General features: G+C 37.2%; 1 long non-coding RNA gene across 1 annotated transcript; it reads right to left on the bottom strand.

Annotated features, from left to right (window-relative positions):
• Positions 1–1,733: 1,733 nt before the first annotated feature.
• On the bottom strand, positions 1,734–9,530 carry LOC120526191. The gene is made up of 4 exons (XR_005633097.1): positions 9,075–9,530; positions 8,386–8,423; positions 3,055–3,164; positions 1,734–1,975 (listed from the first exon to the last, which is right to left on the bottom strand). It is a non-coding gene; the product is annotated as an uncharacterized LOC120526191 (long non-coding RNA).
• Between the last annotated feature and the right edge of the window lie 2,374 nt (positions 9,531–11,904).

The raw sequence follows: 11,904 nt of genomic DNA, 5'->3' as shown, positions 1-11,904 counted from the left end.
TTTTTGAATGGAATTACTGAAATAAATCTACTTTGTTATGATATTCTAATTTTATGACCGGCACCTGTATATTGCCTTTTAATCACTAAGGTCACATTTAAGTAGACAAGACTCTCTAACAACACAAAGGCCTGACTTCTCATTGTCAGTTATCTAGAACTTCTGGTGCTTCATGAAATACATGTAAATAAATAAATGAAAAAAATACAGTTTACTCTTCTTATTGAATTATTTAAACACTGCTCTTGCTCAATTCATTAAATACAAACTTGTGCCAAGCCTTTGAGAAAACAAGCATGAGAAATGTTGACCAGAAAAGTCCGTGGGTGCTTCCAGTAGAATTCATCCAAGGTTCAATGATCTGCAATGGTCACGAGTTTCCCAAAACCTTCCTAATAAACAAGAAGCTATGCAATTCAAATCTCATAGGTTCATCTAAGGCTCGTCAAAAAGGTGGCGTGGTTTTTGGTGGACATCCACAGTCCCACTCCAAGGATTAAACACCCTGTCTGTGGCACAAACCAGACGGTCATTTATTTCTAGTAAAATGACAAACACATTTAGGCACAGTCAGGATGAGTGGAGGAGTCTACACATTTGAAATAAGAACCTCTCACGAAATGCCTTATTTGCGTAAACTTTAAACAGTGTCCCTGATTTGGAAATTAACTTTGAACACTTGGTTATTTTTCAATTAAAATGTAAAAATGAGAACGTTAAAGTGCAGCTAAAAGGAAGTAAAAAGCAGTAGTGAGTTCAGTGCAGGTTCATGATGCAGTCCTGTCTCTGCTGAAGCGTTGTTAAAATCTAAAATTGTAGAATTAATTAGTGGAACTTCTTAATGTATACACACCAAAGCAACAAAAAATATATCTTTTGCTTTCCAGATTCCGAAATTCTGTGCCTTCACAATGAAAGGAACCACTCAATGAAAAAAGAAGAAACTTCCTTTGGTAGAGCTGTGTGGCTGCCAGGGGGTGCACCAACTCCCCAGTCCAACGCAAACAGACACAAGGCACAACTCCAGCACACACAAAGCTTTTTATTTGGGAAACTCCTCAAGCAAGAGTTTCCCACACCAATCAGCACAGTCAAAATAAGCACAATAATAGAGCACTCAGCACTTCTTCTTTGTCTTTTCTTCTCTCTCTTCCTCAGTCCTCCACCTCCCGACTCTGGCTCTCCAAATAAAGTCAGGTGGCTCCTTTTATGCTACACCTTGTAGTATTCCAGATGGCTTGTTAGCGAGGTCTGTGAACACTCTCTGGTTTGGCAGAAGCTTGACAAAGTAGGGCTCTGAAGCTCGGCATTGCAGCTCCCATGGTACCCAACAGGGCTGTGCCAAACTCCAACTCCCAAGGGGCTCTGTGGGAATTTGAGATGCTGCCATCTAGAGCTCTGGGAGTGGCAGTGCCCTGTGCATACCTGATAATTGGGACCTTCCTTTAAGGTATCCCAGCCAAGAAAGTGTGATCTGTCATAGCTGGAATGTCACAGAGCAAGTGATAATCACAAGAACTCAGCATGAAGGCAGTTTGGAAATCTACTCTTTCTTCTGCTTAATTATGAGAAATTCCTGCTCATATAAGAAGAAAGGCTGAGACAGTCAGAAGAAGACATGTGACCCAATGCACACAGTGAACAGCCATACTGCATAATAGGTGGCATCAGCTGCACCCAAGGCTTGTGTATACTTGTTACTATTCTTATACTACGTAATGCTAACTCCAAACTTAACCTTTCCTAAACTTCCACCTGTTTGTATCATTTTGTGCTTTATGAGATGTTTTGTCGTGGTAGGGTCTTAGGGTGACCCTATTTTCCCTTTTAGGCTCTTTACTACATAGACCTTAACAGAATGCCCCAACTCCCATTTACAGCATAACCTTTGTACATTTATACTTACCAGTCTGGTAAGTGTCAGGAATAACAACTACGGTAGTTCAACTCTTCCCCTTTTCTTGTACATCTGTAACTAAAGGCAATTAGATAAAGTACCAGAACTGACAGGAGAGAAATTTACACGTTTCTTTATGTATTATAGGTAATATGCCCAAAATCTAAACAGCGCACAATGAGCGTGACAAAAATAATAAAACCTGGACAATAGGCTACTAGGTGACCCTCGGCCTTAGTATGTTGATTGGTCTCTGGCCTGACATAGTCTGGCATGGCCACTGGGTGGAATGGCATTAACATCACGGCTGGCTGCCTAGGGCAGCAGCAGTAAGAGAAAAAGAGGGAGAGACGAAACCTCTGTGTCAGATTTAAAGAAATCGTGTGGCTTCTTGGCAAACACCTCTTGAACCAGAGCGAGAGGAGCGTTTTCCAATGATATCTACTCTACCGCAGGCCAGCACTGTTAGGTTTTGTTTATTTTTCTTGGACGTTTTAATGTCCCTAGTGTGGTATACAGCTCCCTAAACCTGGACACAGCCATGAGCAGAGACAGAAGTGCAAAACAACACACAGTTTATTTCTTCGTGGGGCAGTTCTGTTTCCCGCACATTTCACAATTATTCACAGCCGTAATGCTCAGTCCCTTCTTCCTTCTTTCTCCTTCCCTCTCTATTTCTCTGCCACCTCCACTCCTCTCCCAGCAAGCTTTGTCTTCCTCTTCCCGACTCTGGCTCTTTCAATGAAGTAAGGCGGCCTCTTTTATAGTACACCCGGAAGTGCTCCTGGATCCACTTCCGGCAGCATTTCCAGGTATGGCGGAAGTGCTGCATACCAGGGCTCTGGAACTGTCCAGGTGCCCCCTGGTAGTGGCCACGGGCTGCAGCAGGACTGAGATTATAAGCTCAAAACCCGTGGCCCCATTGTAAGCCAGGGGGTTTGCCCTCTCATGTTCTGGGGGAGGTATTGCTCTGAATATGTCCTCTTCCCCGGTCCTTCCATCACAGGGGCGTCTCGGCCAGGCAAGGGCCCAGGCCGTTCGCTACACTGGCCAAAATCTATATATAGTTCTGGGTATTTTCTTGATTAAATATTTTGAATAATCCTTGAGTGTCCTAATTTCGCACTTCATTTGAAAGTATATTATATTTTGCTTACCACAACGGCATTTTCTGTCATCCAAATCTCCTGTATCTGTGCATTTCAGTGGCGATACAGCACTTATGATGCCTGAATTGACGAGAGTTTAAAGATTGTTCAAAATAAAACTGCAGTATCCGAGTTAAGGATCCAAAAACTCATTCTGTGCCTTATCCTTGGGATGTCACTATTTTTGATCTCCTGTTAATTGACTTTGTGCTCTCTTTTCTTGGTTCCTCATTCCTGTCTCGTACTCTTTATTTTTTAGAATATGGTGGGCTCAGTCTCTCAAATTTTGGACCTCTGCCTGTTTTCTGACTACACGTGTTTCCTGGTCTCTTTCCTTTTCTGTGCTCTCACTAATGGGGCAAGCACCATGTCCTTTCATCTTAGCCACCTGGCTTTTTAACAAGTCTTTCTAAAGATCTTATCTATATTAGTTCTGACCTGTAGTAAGTATATCAACTGGTTTCAATATTTTAAGTACATATTTTTTTCATATTATTATTGCACAATCCTCATGATACTAGAAGATATGGATATCTAGTGATGAGTGAAAAAGATTTGCAGAAGATTGAACTCACAGTTAAGTTCAGTGTTTCACAAAAAAAAATAATCATGTTTCATATTAATTCTGTCTGTCTGTCTTTAAGTATTTCAATAAAGATTTCTAATGAAAACAAAAAACCCCTGAAATCAATTCCTGTCATTTATAGGCATTTTGTTCAGTTGTCAGACACGTGTTGTGTTTATGCTGGCAACAGGACACGTGCGGGCGATTGTCTCCATTACACAGCTGCTGAAAAACTTACGAGTGTGAACAAATCTATAGGGAATAATATGTCCTGCTGTCTAGCCCAAAACATCTTTAACTATCACCACCAGTGACCCCCAAAAATATATTTTTAGTGAGTTTTGGAAATTACAAAATTGATAAAGAAAGAAATTATAGTATCCATTTCATGAAACAGTATGCAAAATGAAATATTGGTGGTTCGCTCATTAATGAAATCTTTTAAATCACGAGCCAATGTCAGATTATGACTACTTTTTACAACTCAGTCTATCATTTTGTGTGTATAAGTTTCTGTTATATCAGTTAATGAAGACTGTTTGTAAAAAATTGTATTTTCACTAAGTTCTAATGCTCATTTCAGTAATGTCAGTAATATTGACCATTGTGCTGTAAAAACAATACCTGTCCGTCAGTTACGTGCATGATGTGACCCTGCTCCTTTAAGAATAGGCCATTAAGCCCAACAAGCTTGTCTACCCTACTCATCAAGATTCTCTAAAATACAAATAAAATATATTATTATTAAGAACCTTGAGCATGGGAATGATGCTCTATAAATAAAATATATTAATTGTCTTGAGCATGGGAATGATGCTATATAAATACAGTTTAAACTTGGTCCCAAAAGTCTCACTGTCTAGCACAATACTTGGGAATTCATTCCATGTGTTTGTAGTTTCCTAAGTAAAGAAAACTTTCTTCCATTGCAAAGCAAAGAAATGTATGTATAAATGACTAGAGATGCATTCATTTTAAAACATTTTAGGAAAAAAGGTGCATTATCAGACAAATACACCGGGGTACCAATATTTCAGGCCACATTTGTGTCTGTTGTTCTACGGTGTCTCTTCGGCAAATCCTTGGGTACTGCTGGTTTGACTTTGTGTCGAACAAGCAATTGCTTACCGAGTCCCAAATGATGCACATTACTTGAATTCGGAGAGAGCATAAGTTACGGCACTATGGCTGTATGGTGCGACTCCCGAGGGTGATTCGGCTTGCAGGACCTTCACTGAGGACTCTAGCGGCTGGACCAAGTTAAGGGGACGCCCATGTAATACCTGACTATGGCAGATAGATGGCCATTTCCGGAGGGGTTTGGGGTGATGGGACTGGACCGTACATCTGCCTGGTGAGTTTCCAAATGGGATCCCAAGCTGTTTCGTGGGATGGGTACGGCAATGTGCTGTACTCGTGCATTCTCCCCAACCTGACCTGAACCTTCTGCATCTCCTTGACATTATTCCCAGTACCAAGAGGCCATTTGGGAGCTTTGTCTCATTACCTGCCTGAGGCTAAAATGATGTGCCGGGTGTGGCTTTTGTGCTGCAGTGCCACAAGGGTAGATCAGCAAGTGAAGTTCAAGGTGTGCTGTCATTGTTCTATTCTATCTCATGTTACAGTTAACAGATCTAAATAAGTTACAAAATGTACACATGCTGTAACACTCACGCATTTGGAGAGTATTTTCAGGGTTGAAGCGTTTTTCTGTTTTTGCTTACTAATTTAACTACCATATTGTTCCTTATTACGTATTTTTCTGTTCTGCCGCTGCACTCAGTGAAGAGCCCTGTACACTTTGTCATTTTGTAACAATGACAAATTCAAAAAGAGTAGTGATAGTAGAACAAATCCGCTTGCATTAACAGAGTACATAGATATAACAGTATTTTACAACGCCATTGCAGTTAAAAACTACTGATACAACTTTCACTAACACCAGTTTCTAAATAAGTGGTTTAAACATTGCATTGATTGAAGTATTATTACTAGTTGTGAAGAGTTTGTGGTAAATTGAACTCCATGTTTCTTAAACATAACATTTTGACAGTACCACCCACTGGCTTGTTAAAATCTTTTGCCGTTGTCCTATCTCATTTTTTCAATAACTTGTATTTGGAAATTGTTTAGCCCATCAGCAGCTGTTCTCAGACATGTAAAAATGTAAAATATAGAAACTGAAATAATCTCTCCAGAAAAATGTATGTTATCCGTTTTCACAGAGAAAGACAGACACTATTTCTCACCATAGGAGTAAGATAGACACTTTAAGAAATTTGGCAATTCTTTTTTTTTTTAAAAGGGAAGTTTTCAAATTTCAAAACCTTGTACAGCAAGTTGTGATATCTCAATATATATCTCTTATATTTTTTAAAGAAAAAAAGTGTGCAAAATTCAACTACATAAGTCCACAATGAGCCAAGTTGTTGTATGCAGATGAAGACCAGGTGTATACTTCATGTGACGCGGCACGTGCTCCAGCAGATGCTATTGCTACACAACCGTTGTATTGTTCATACTTGCACACGTACTTTACATAAATCTGGAAGATTCCACCAGGTGGCAGTGCAAGATATCATCACAGTGAGAACAGGTTCAGCTTCGCTGTGTTGTGAGTTTCCTGAAACACCCATTAAATTCTGAGGACACCTTGCCGTAATATCTCTGAAAAGGATGGATGTTTAATGATTCAATCCATCAATCTAAGGATGCGCCCATTCCTGCTAGCATCGGGCATAAGGCAGAAACAATCCCTGGACGGGACATCAGCTCAGCCCAAGATGAACACAAGCACTCACATACACTAGCAGCATTTTAGTGTCACCATCTCTAGCGTGAAGTATAAATGAGCCCTGAAACACACATATGATGATAATAAGTGGTTGAGAATTTTGAATTTAAAAAAAAAAAGAAAAAGACTTTGAAATAAAAGTCATATGGACGGTTTAAGTTGTTGAGTTTCTCATTTAAACGTCTTCTCATTCATAGTATACAGTAAATTAAACTAACGAAGCTAAATAGACAGATCTGCTTTTAGTCACTAAAGCATCAAGTAATTACATTGCAGAGTGACATAGAAAGTGACCACAAGAGTATTTTATGTGAAATGGCTTCCACAAAAGAAAGTATTAAGTGAGCGATGAGCCCAATTATTTATTTTAAGTTATGACTTTTCCACTTCATCTTCATGTAAGCTGCTGCTTGGAAGCAAACCCCTTAAAGTGAGCACTTCAGTAATGTTCTTACTCTTTCCAGTTTCTAAACAACTCAAAACTCATCTGTTCAGGAAGGCTTTTAGCTCTACTTGACTTTATTACCCTTCTCTCAGTTTACCTCTCTGTCAAGATGCTCATGTAACCTGTATGTGTGTGCTAGACCATCAATTATGTTGTCTGTTAGGCTTTTTCTCTGAATTTACTATCTTAATCTTCTTTATTTATTTATCTGGTTTGTACAATTCTATGTACTGTATACCCTGCCGTTCTATCTTAAACTCTGTGAAGTGCCTTGAGAATGGGAAAGGCGCTATATAAATAAAATGTATTATTATTATTTCCACATGCCCAGCTTTACAATGGATGGAGAAGGTAATAATCACTAAATATTTAATTTATTCTAATTTCATTCTAAATGAGGTATTTTCTGTAGTCACTGTTGTCTATATCCAGTACATATTCTCTCATTTTAAGCACTATGACTTGCATTTCTCCGATTTACATTACTTGTATAATAACTCTTTGTATAGCTTCCCCACTATTCCTTCTACGAATTCTATTTAAAAGATTAAATAACTACAACAAAGAGGATGAAGTTAGCTTCATCTGCACCTTGTTGATATTTTATATCCTTTCTTTTCTGTGCACTTTTTTTGTTGTATGCTTCAATAAAGCTTGGCACGACCAAATGCAATGAGCAAAAATTTCCAATGCGAAAGCTTGCATTTTTAATCAGCCAAGGTTTAAAATTTAGAACATATCACTATTTTAAAATTAGTCTGTGCTTTGAACACACTGATGAATTGCAGAAGTTGAATATTTTAAAAAGATTTTGAAGAAAGAGTGTTTGTACTTACAAAATACACTAATGCATACTAATTTATAAAACGTATTAAACGTGTCTGCGTAGGTTTCATCCTGAAACTCCCAATAATTCACAGTGCAGTTCATCACTATTTATAAATGTGAATAAATGCAAACAAAATTACAAGTGATCTATCACTATGAAAAGTTATGGAAATAACTCAATCTAAACTTCTGTAAAGCACAATTTTGCAAAATGCCTTGACACATTAGACTCCCACCTAGTGCTAGTTTCATTCTTATTTTGCACCCAATGCTTCTAAGAAGGCCATTGGATCAGCAGGTTACAAAATTAATGGTTGGATGGACTTGGCAGGTTTGGCAGCATAAAAACCATTAGGTTATTGTAATATGTCCATCACTGCAAAAAGGATGTAATATACAGCAGCATTGTTTTTTTTTATTTAAATGAAATACTCTTTTCAATTAAGATGCAATGAATTTTAAGAACATATTACCATTAGCAAGTAAATTTGGCAAAATCAAATATAATGCTACAAGGCTGTGATGGTGTCAATGACTAAACTTTAAAAGATCACAGCCTAAAATATCAATCTGTATATTCCAAGTAATTATTAATCTGTCTACTTTGGAACAATGAAGTAAATACTGAAAAGGAACCAATGTAATGTGTTGTATTGCACAACTATTGTGAAAAAAGGAAAAATAGTCTTTTCATCACTAGAAGGATACTTTGCATCTAGAAGATGGTCGGTCCAGAAGTTCAGTAACTGCAAGCCACACAAACACAGTTTTGTATCATAACTCTGTAGACATTATACATGCAGTACACACCACTACAAGAAGTTACATTTAACATTGTTAAAATTTCTTTTGCATTTGAACTTGACTTTCACCTTAATAAAAGTATAGTCTGTGTTTCTGTATGTGCGTCTGTCTGGTTGCTATCTCTTTGTCATTCTAATAGATGACACATTATAAATATTAACACTGCTTTTACAAATCCCATACCAAAGGATGTATAATGGAGACCTATGAATTGTATGGTACACTGAAAATATTAACGTTGAGGTCTATGTTAATTACTTAGATTTCAACCCATCTTAGACAAGTAGCACAGCTAGTAAAAACATAAGTTAAGAACATCAATGGCTTCTACTTCAGCACTATTCTCAGCGACTTATCCACTTTCAACCCAGCTAACCACAGATATCATGCCTGTTAGATAAAACCTTTGTTTTATCTTTGTTGGGCTGTGCCAAATTCAAAATTATTGAACAACTTGCATGCTTCCATGAGTATAGCTATAAAAAGTGCTTTGCTCAACTAATGTAAAGTCCTTGCTTGTTCACTTATAAACTGTCTATTGATCACATAAATCTGCTGCATACATCACTGGTCCTCTTCACACATAAGCTTACCTTCTTCTCTTCAGAGTGCACACTGGAGGTTTTTCCCAACCATTAATTTTACACCTGATAGTTTTCTCTTTGGGTTTATATCTGTTCATATGAAAAAGAAGAAGGAAAAAAGTCAAATCACACAGTCAATTACCACACTCTAATGTGTCAATGATCACAAGCTTCCTTCATATATCAATTAGGCAGAATTTCCCAGGAATTGTACAGGAAATAGAATGAGAGGCCATGGTCTTATGTGTTAGCACATCTTCAGATTCTTGAAGTTCTTTTATGCAGTTCTGCTATTTTTACATAAGTAAAGTTGTCTAAGTTTTAAAAGATTGTGATTTGGGGACAAAAAAAATATACATGCTTGTACTGAAGATTATTAGTAATACAGCAAATGTATAACTTGACTACATCCAAACACTTTTGTCTCTGATTTTGACCAGGTCACGTAATCTATACTAAGAAAAGGCAAAGCCCTTACTCACTCACTCACTCATTCATCACTAATTCTTCAACTTCCCGTGTAGGTAGAAGGCTGAAATTTGGCAGGCTCATTCCTTACAGCTTCCTTACAAAAGTTGGGCAGGTTTCATTTTGAAATTCTATGCGTAATGGTCATAACTGGAACCTATTTTCGTTCATATACTGTAATAAATAATAAATATTCACAGGTCAAGGAATGTGCTTAGCATATTCATAAGTAAAAATACCTGAATCACAAACTGATGTTAATTGTATTTTGTCCATGAATACTTATTAAATAATTCCAAATAGTCTGTCCACTTCCTTTCATAGCTTTTCCGATGGTTTTGCTGCTTCCAAGCATGTATTTTTGTATTAAAGCATTTAACAAATCACATTTCAGCCATCATTTGTTGCCAGGCAGAGAGGCCTTCACAATCCGTTGTGCAGACACTCTAACACAGAATAAATGTCGATTAACCTGTTGCTTCAACCAATCAGATTACTGAAGCGCACGGATAATCCGTACGACAGAGTAATTGAACTGTTTTTGAGGAAAGAGAGGAGGATGGATTTTGTGTACAAATAATAAGAAGTTTTGGTGAGTAAAATGTTGCAATTTTCCTAAATAATAATGCAAGTTTATGAGTTATTATTGATGTTTTTTATGTGTGTCGCGGCTGTGGCTGCAGTAGAAAGGAACTTGTTCACCCCTGGTTTGTTTATTCAATAAAGGCATTTATTGTGGCTACAGGACTTATCTTATACCCCAATCTACATACTGTTAAATAAACAAACCACACACCGTGGGGCAACACAAGAGGCTTCGCCTCTAAGGCTGACGTCTGAGGTTTGATTGAGGGGGTGCAGTGAGTGTGTAAGCCTGATGAGCCCAGAATTAGGGTGAAACAAGTGCCGCGTACTCTTTGCATTATTTGAGAGTAAAACTATTTCAATATATATATACTAGCAAAATACCCACGCTTCGCAGCGGAGAAGTAGTGTGTTAAAGAAGTAATGAAAAAGAAAAGGAAACATTTTGAAAATAACGTAACATGAATGTCAATTTAATTGTTTTGTCATTGATATGAGTGTTGTTCTCATATCTATCTATCTATCTATATACTGTATATCTATCTATCTATATATATATATATATGTTGTTCTCATATCTATCTATCTATATATATATATATATCTCTATCTATCTATCTATATATATATATATACCCGCGCTTGGCAGCGGAGAAGTAGTGTGTTAAAGAAGTTATGAAAAGAAAAGGAAACATTTTAAAAATAATATAACATGATTGTCAAAGTAATTGTTTTGTGTATTTGGCGGCAGCGTCACAAAGTGTTTTTCGTCTAGCTGCATCAGAAAATGTACCACAACGTCTGACACGCCTCCTTTTTAGTGTTTTCTCACAGCTTGGATTGCTGCTGTCATATATACACACACACACACACACACACACACACACACATACATATATATACATATACACATATATATACACATACATATCTTCATATCTATATACATATCTACATATACACACATATATATATATACATACCTATCTACATCATATATACACACACATACATACATACACACACACAAATTATATATATGTGTGTATGTATGTATGTATGTATGTACGTATGTACGTATGTATGTATGTGTGTGTGTGTGTATATATATATATATATATATATATATATATATAATGTAGATAGGGGTGTGTGTGTGTATATATATATATATATATATATATATACATACATACATATATACACATACATATACTTGTGTGTATAGCTTTTATATATGTGTGTGTATAGCTTTGGTCACTGAGTGCAAGAGAGAAATAATAAAATATAGTCTATAAGTTATTAAACAGTAAAACATTAACGTTTTAAGAAGTACAGGTACATTGAGCACTACTGGAGTGGTTTGGGTAAACTACATTTTAAAGACTGTGTAACACAACAGGTAAGTAACTAACAGCAGCTAAAATGTATATGGATCATCTCTCGGTAGTAGATCCCTTTTGAAAGGCGCTACACGACGGCTGTGGTATAGAAATTACATTTTCTATGTGAACGTTCAAATTTGTGCCTCTGGTAATGTGCCTTACCGGCATTTAAAGAAAATTAGTTTTGTGTCCTCTGCAGTGTTAAGCGAGAAAGGCTTTGGTTTGGGATAAAAGGAAAAAAGGTGTAAAAAAAGGAAAGTTGCCTTTTTCTTTTATATAGTATAGAGAGATGTGTTCGCTGACGTTATGATCGCCTTTTGAGGACAGTCGCGGTGGGTCTTGTGTAGACTGGTGAGACGTCCCTGCCATTAATCGGCTGTGATGGCACTGTCAGTCCTCCA

Source organism: Polypterus senegalus, chromosome 3, assembly GCF_016835505.1.
Source record: "Polypterus senegalus isolate Bchr_013 chromosome 3, ASM1683550v1, whole genome shotgun sequence".
Taxonomy (NCBI): Eukaryota; Metazoa; Chordata; class Cladistia; order Polypteriformes; family Polypteridae; genus Polypterus; species Polypterus senegalus.
The sequence above is the reverse complement of the archived record's forward strand: the minus strand, read 5'-3'. Positions and strand labels throughout refer to the sequence as shown.